This window comes from Jaculus jaculus, chromosome 17 (assembly GCF_020740685.1).
Source record: "Jaculus jaculus isolate mJacJac1 chromosome 17, mJacJac1.mat.Y.cur, whole genome shotgun sequence".
Classification (NCBI taxonomy): Eukaryota; Metazoa; Chordata; class Mammalia; order Rodentia; family Dipodidae; genus Jaculus; species Jaculus jaculus.
This window is the reverse complement of record NC_059118.1, coordinates 61,063,822-61,070,976: the sequence shown is the minus strand read 5'-3', so window position 1 is coordinate 61,070,976 and position 7,155 is coordinate 61,063,822. Positions and strand designations below refer to the sequence as shown.

The 7,155-nt window shown below is 44.3% G+C and overlaps 1 pseudogene; it reads left to right on the top strand.

Moving 5' to 3' along the window:
- Window positions 1-442: 442 nt before the first annotated feature.
- LOC123455538 lies at window positions 443-2,684 on the top strand (annotated as a pseudogene).
- The last annotated feature ends 4,471 nt before the right edge of the window (window positions 2,685-7,155 follow it).

Genomic DNA, 7,155 nt, shown 5'->3' with positions numbered 1-7,155 from the left:
CTATGTTTTTGGTGATTCAAACAGAAGGGAAGGTGGAGGGGGAAGAAGGAGGAAGAGAGAGGGGGACGGAGAAGGAAAGGAAAGAAAAAGCAAATAAATAAAATGGGACTCACTTAAGATTCTAACCAGTAAAGTTTGAAAAGAAGATTAATTTTAGAACCATCAACCTGACAGCGTGGAGAATGGAAGCAGTGAAAGAGGACGAGGGGTGAGCAGCAAAGGAGCGGGCAGGAGAAGCTTGCGTTTCCCAGTGGCCACAGCGGCGCTGATGAGGGAGCAGAGCTGAGAGCTCAGGAAGGTGAAGCTCGTACACAGTCAACACAGCTTTGACCGGACCTTCAATGGAGAAGTCAAGCGCCATGCCTGCCCGACTTCACGGTGGATGTTTATACCGCTGAATGGGTTGGGGTAATTTTATGCTGCAGCACGAGAGAGGGCGGAGATGAATTTAGTTCCTGCAAGTGAAAGTTTAGATACCAACGACTTCCACCTACACGTACCTGGGGAACCGGATTATGACTGGAATTCTGGAGCAAAAAATGTGTAGGCTAAGACGTGAGAGAAAATATTTTTGCATAAAAACAGATTTCCTGGGGAGGGAACGCAAGTTGAGAGATACTAAAGTCATGTTTAAACCTGTGAAATACATACTTTTAAAATTAATTTTTCAGCATATAAAAGGAATGGGTTTCATTGTAAAATTTTCTTAACACACGTGTCATTATTCATTCCCTTACACAACTGCCTTCCCCCACTTTCCTTCTGCTGATCCCTTCCTCCCCCTAAGTAACCCACTTTCTGTCATTTTAGTGACCTTCTTAGGTCACATGCATGCCATTACCCTCTTCTTCTCCCTTTACCTGCACCCTTAAGATGATTTCTTTCCTTCTCATGATCCCCTTTCTAGTTGCACAAGAAAACACACGTACATACACAAATGCACATATGTTTATTATATACTATATGTGGTGTGACTCACTTTAGAAGAAGCATGCAATATTTGTCTTTCCTGCTGGGGCTTACTCCACTTAACATAATGATGTCTAGTTTGCTGCTCCCTTTATGGGTGAATGAATTTCCATGATACACATGTACTACATTTTCTTTAATATGATAAAGTATGTTCCTTCTATTCTTAGTTTCTTGAAGGCTTTTACCATGAAGGGATATTGTACTTTGTCAATATATCTTTTTTTTCAAAGTAGAGTCTCACTCTAGCCCAGGCTGACCTGGAATTCACTATGTAGTCTCAGGGTGGCCTCAAACTCAAAGCGACCCTCCTACCTCTGCTGGGATTAAAGGTGTGTGCCACCACACCCAGAGTCAATGTTTTTTGTTTGTTTGTTTTCTGAATCGTTGACATGGTTATACACGATTGTACCTGTCCCTAAGTAGCGTATGTTGGACTGTTCCTGCATCCCTGTAAGAAAGCCAACTTCACCATGGGGTACAATCTTCTTAATGTGTCCTTAAATTCTGTCTGCAAGACTTTAATTGAAACTTCCACATCTATGTTGACAGGAAAGTTTCGTTTTTCTTGTGTCACTGTCCACTTTGCTAGTACATAGAACTTTTTTTTTTCCTTCTTTTTCTAGGTAGGGCCAGTCTTGCCATAGGCCAGGCTGGCCTGGATTCTGACTTCTCAGAGTGGCTCTGAGCTCACGGCGATCCTGCAACCTCGGCCTCCCAAGTACTGGCAGGAGGCCCAGATGATGCCTCTTCCCCCACCAAAAAAATATCAGCAGCTCCTGTCCCACAGGCCCCAGCATCAGAGACCCCGGCGACCACTCCCTGGTCTTTGTCATCCTCTGTTCCTTCCCAGAAAACCCACCAGGGCAGCGATGGTTTTGGTCTGCGCTCCCTGCACAGCCAAATCTGTCACCCGCACGCCTCCCCGGCCCTCAACCAGCCATGCTGCCGAGTGCCCGAGACATGTCCTACGCAGCTGTGGGTAGACCCCCCCAGCCCCGCCTGGCACCCGTGTCCGTGCCATGGCGACCTACACGAAGTCACAAGGCACGGCAGAAGCTGGGGGGCGCCGTCCCCACCGCGGGCGCTGCCGTGAGAGTGGGGGCCCGGCTCCGCCGCAGCATCTCATCGTGGTGGCTGCAAATCTACGTGCAGAGTACCTGGATGACAGTCGCGCCTCGACGTGGTGTGGCAGTGCCACATGAGCCCTCTGAGGCTGGCTCTGGTTGAACCGCCACCCACTGCCACACGAGTGCCAGCTCCTGCATCAACCAGAGACCCACGCGCATGCCACACTGCCAGACTGCAGCGGGGGCCTGCCGGGACGCAGCCGCTTGGCAGGGCGGGTTTGCGCCTGTCCTGGGAGAGGAAGACAGTGTCCTCAAAAAGGGGGAACCTTGCCTTGATTTGTCCCCTGGGAGCACTAAGCGATCACAGCCCCCACCCCACCCCCCAGCCCCAGTTCCTCTCCCCAGCCAAAGAAGGAAGCGCTGCATGGAGAATATGATGCCCTTAAGATCCGTGGGCATGACCGCTTTGCGATGTTCCCAAGGCTGAATGAGGGCGTGGAGCTCAACGGTGCCCAGGCTGGAAAGGAGCCAGGGAGAGCAGGGCTCGGTTCAGGTGAGGGCCGGGGCCAGCTCCCAGCCACGGGGCCCCCACCCCACCTTCCTGAGCTGCCTCGAGTCCAAGAAGGGCTGGTCAACCTCCAATAATAATAATGATGATGATGATGATGATGATGGTGATGCTCAGAGACCCTACCTCGAAAAACCAAACAAGCAAGCAAACAACCCCCCACCCTAAAGCTCGCGAGCGAGAGCCCTGGCTCAGACTGGCGCCCGTTTGCGCCTGTGCACCTGCGGCCCCCACCTCGCCCCCTTCCCCCGCACTCTGTGGCTCGGCTGCCTGGACCCTGCTTGGCGTAGGTGTGCATCGGAATCGCCTGAGAAGCCTGCCCTTTGCCTTGACCTGAGTTCGGGAAGGGTGCTGGGAGCTAGAATGCACAGGCTTGGCTTTTAAGGTTCCGTCTTTGCAGAGAGTTTGGGAGAAAGGAAAACGTTTGTGCGGGTGAGGTTGGAGTTTACGATTGGCCCACCCCAACTCGACAACTCACCTACCAGGAAAACTCTCTCGTTTATTTCTCACAACTTGAATACCCACATCGACAACATGCTGGTCATCATGACCTGCCTCGCAGGGCCTGTCGTGAGGGTTAATGCGATAACGTGGGTCAGGCCTGCAGCCATCTTCTGCCACCTCATGGCTGCCACCCATGTGGGTGCTGGGTCCCTGTCCTTGCAGGTGGCGCTGGTAGTTTCCAAGGCTGTGCAGCTGGTTCGGAGGAAGTAGTTAGTCCAGTCTTTTCTAGGCCAACCAAGGCCTTTCTAGTCTCTTGTTGACCTTTGGCACCTAAAATGAAATTTTGCCCCATGCTACGCCCTAGAAGAATGGCGCTCACGAGGGTCCGTATCTTCCAAGACCCGTTCCTTCTCCTCCCCCACCCCCACCATGCACTTAAGGCCATCTTTTTCCTCACACTGCAAGATGTGCCTGTATTTGTCACCCCCACTCTTCTCCCTTTTTATATCCCCCTTTTATATATTAATTTCTTATTTTACAATAAAACTTTGCTACCAAAAGAGAATTAAGAAGAATAAATTAGAAAGGGATCACTAGCATGTCATATCCACAGCCTCTTTGAAAAGAGTAAATATTTTGGATGGGGGATACTTTCCATGCAAACTTCACAACCATATTGCTTTCTTGTTCCCATCACCTCAAGCATAATTATAAGTCAATGTGCTGAGTTTTAGCTTAACGGTAAGACCTGACGTCTCTGTGTTTCTACCCAGACATTAAATTTAATGTGTACATTCTCATTTAAATTAATTTCAGTTGTTTTCAAGACTTCCAGGAATTTGGATTGCTACCGTGATTCTAGTTCTCTTCATGTTCCATCATGGGTTAACATCCACCTCTTCTCAGCATAGCTCCACATTATTTTCTTTTCACTATGACTTTATAACCTTCATTACCACCGTTATATACTTTTTATTATCACTGAAACTCCATATTCTTTTACTTTCACTCTTGTTTTAAATATTTATTGATTGATTGATTTGACAGAGAAAGAGGGGGAGAGAGAATGGGTGTAAACTCCAGATGCGTGCACCCCTTTTGCATCTGTCTAATGATGGTCCTGGGGAATCCAGCCTGGGTCCTTTGGCTTTGCAGGAAAAAGCTTTAACCACTAAGCAATCCTTCCAGCCCTCTTAGTTTCACCTTAATCTTTTTATCTCCTGACAGAAACTGCAGATTCATATCTCGTTCATCACTCCACGTTCATGGTCACTACGTCTACTATCACCTATTAGCACTATGTTTGCAAGTTCTCTTGCTGCTATTAAGGCTTTTCATCCTGTGCTTATCAAAAGGGTCTAGTAGTCGTGTAAAAGATTTGCTCTTGTCTTGTTTTGAACCAGAGGTCGCCTATATTGCCTGTGGGTAACCCTTCATCCCACAAAGCAGAGCAGAGAGTTTAATTGCCATATGGATTGCCACTACTTACCAAATCACTTACCTTTCAAGCCTGTTCTCTATAGGAGTAATTTATGGACAGCAATTCCTCTTTCACAAGACTTCATACAGAAATTAAAGATATGGATCAATTTTTGAATTAACATTAAAATTCTTTTTAAAAACTTTTGTATTATCATTTTAATTTATTTACTAGAGAGAGAGAGATAAAGAGAAAGAAGAGATAAAGAGAGACAGACAGAGAGAATGGGGATGCCAGGACCTTTACCATTGCAAATGAACTCCAGATGCATGTGCCCACCTTGTGCATCTGGCTTATGTTGGTTCTGGGGAACCAAACCTTGTTTGTTTAGCTTTGCAGGCAAGCACCGTAACTGCTATTAGCTCTAAGCCATCAATCTCTCCAGCACAAAATTCTTTTTAGCTTTTTAAAAAATTTTTGTTGTTGTTGTTGTTTTGAGTTAGGGTCTCACTCTAGCCCAGGCTGCTGACCTGGAATTCACTATGTTGTCTCAGAGTGTCCTCAAACTCAAAGCAATCCTCCTACTTCTGCTTCCCAAGTGCTAGGATTAAAGGCGTGCACCACCATGCACAGCCCCAAATTACTTTTTATGTGCATACAAAAGCATACATTTGAAACATCTTGGCTAAGGCATTTTTTTTTTTTTGTCATCTGGTTGTTATATTAAACATGACCACCCCAAATGTGTGTAAATCCAAACATGTTTTACCTTAATTAGAGTCACAGTCAGGTGCTAATGTAATTCATCCTAATAATCCATTTCAGAGGAAGACAGCCATTTATGACTTACAGAGATATGTGGAAATAAGTGTGTCTATACAGAAATCCCATGGGTTTCATATATACTATATTCACCAGTTCAATGAAAAGCTAATTACATTTCGAGAGGGCAGCCATTATGAAGGCAGTGCATATTCTCATGTGAAGCCCAATACTGTCACATGGTCCTGTGAGTTTGCTGTATACACACAGTATTTCGGAGGTCAGTAACATATTACAGACAGACAGCACTATTGTTCTAACATGACCCCACATCTCAAAGCTGGAGGCATGGTCCTACTTTTAGATGTATTGGAAAACATTAGGAACACATAGCACAGCAATAATTTATATTTCAATAAAATAGAAGATGGTTGGTACCAGATTTTCTCCCAATGACTTAGAGATAGGTACATTGAATAAAATGTTAAAAGAATAGGAAGGATTTTTTTTAAGACCTGCCATGATTTTGTCTGAGTGATGTGAAGCTATTACAAAGAACACTTCCAAGGATAATGAATCTACAAGTTTATTTTACAGTGAAATCCCTTTCCATGGCTTTTATTTTCTCATTGAAAGCATGTTTGTACAAGACCAATGTTTTCTATAAACAGAGCTGGTAATAGATGACACATTACTGAAAGAGGCCAGAAATGTAAATAATCAAAAAAATTCTATTTACTTTTCTACAACAATCATTAAATCTTAGTGACCTAACATCTCAGCATTTATTTACTTAGGTTTCAGGTGATGTCTTTCTTTCGCTTTGTCTCAGCTATATTTTCACTTCATGTATTACTCAAACAGCTCACCTTTGGCTTACTCAGCTATACACGCCATGTCTTTTCATTTATGCCAATGGTGTAATCTAGCAGGCAAGGAAGCTCACTTTGTGGATGTATTCAGGATAATTAATAGTCCACAGTCATCAGAGATAGTGATCTTCCAACAAATATGGATATCAATTATTCTTCAAAATATTGCAAACCACACGATAGCTTATCACCTCATGGTACATTTAATTAAAGAAAAAGCCTCATGAAAAGAACAATATTTACCTATGGCATGGATAGAGATAGGTCTGTTAATGTAGTTTTCTTAACTTTATTTTTATTTATTTATTTGAGAGAGAGAAAGAGGAAGAGAGAGAATGGGCACACCAGGGCCTCCAGCCACTGCAAACGAACTCTAGACGCATGTGTCCCCTTGTGCATCTGCCTTACGTGGGGAATCAAACTGAGGTCCTTTGGCTTTGGAGGCAAATGCCTTAACTGCTAAGCCATCTCTCTAGGCCCTGTTAATGTAGTTTTTGATTGCTTGGATATATTTCTGGTCAACAACAGCATTTAAGTATCTAATTATTAACTCTCTAAGCACTTAGTAGACATTTCTCTACCTCACTCCTCAACCCCAGCTCACATAAAAAAAAATATATATATATATAATGTATATGTAGACATACATACATATGGTTGTATATCTTCATATGTCATCTAGAAGTCTCATCTTCCTATGTCCTCTCAAGAGCTCTTAAAGACTGCTCAGGAGATAATTATGCCTATAACTCAGAGACCTAAAGTAATCACCAGGCTTGGCATCAAAGGGTTCTGGAATGCAAACTGGAGTGCCAAGAAAAAAAAAGATCCACTACAGATATTGTGAAAAGGGAATACATTATAGCAATTACTCAGTGGGACTGATTTCTGTCAGCCTACAGGATACAACAGAGAGTCCAGAAGGGGAAAAACACCACCTACTATTACTCAGAGTGAGTCACTGACATTTGGTTATCTGGACCCAGTGGAAGTCTTTGCACAAAGGTTTGTGCTGTGGTAAGAAAGCGTCAAGAAAACAACCCAAACAAA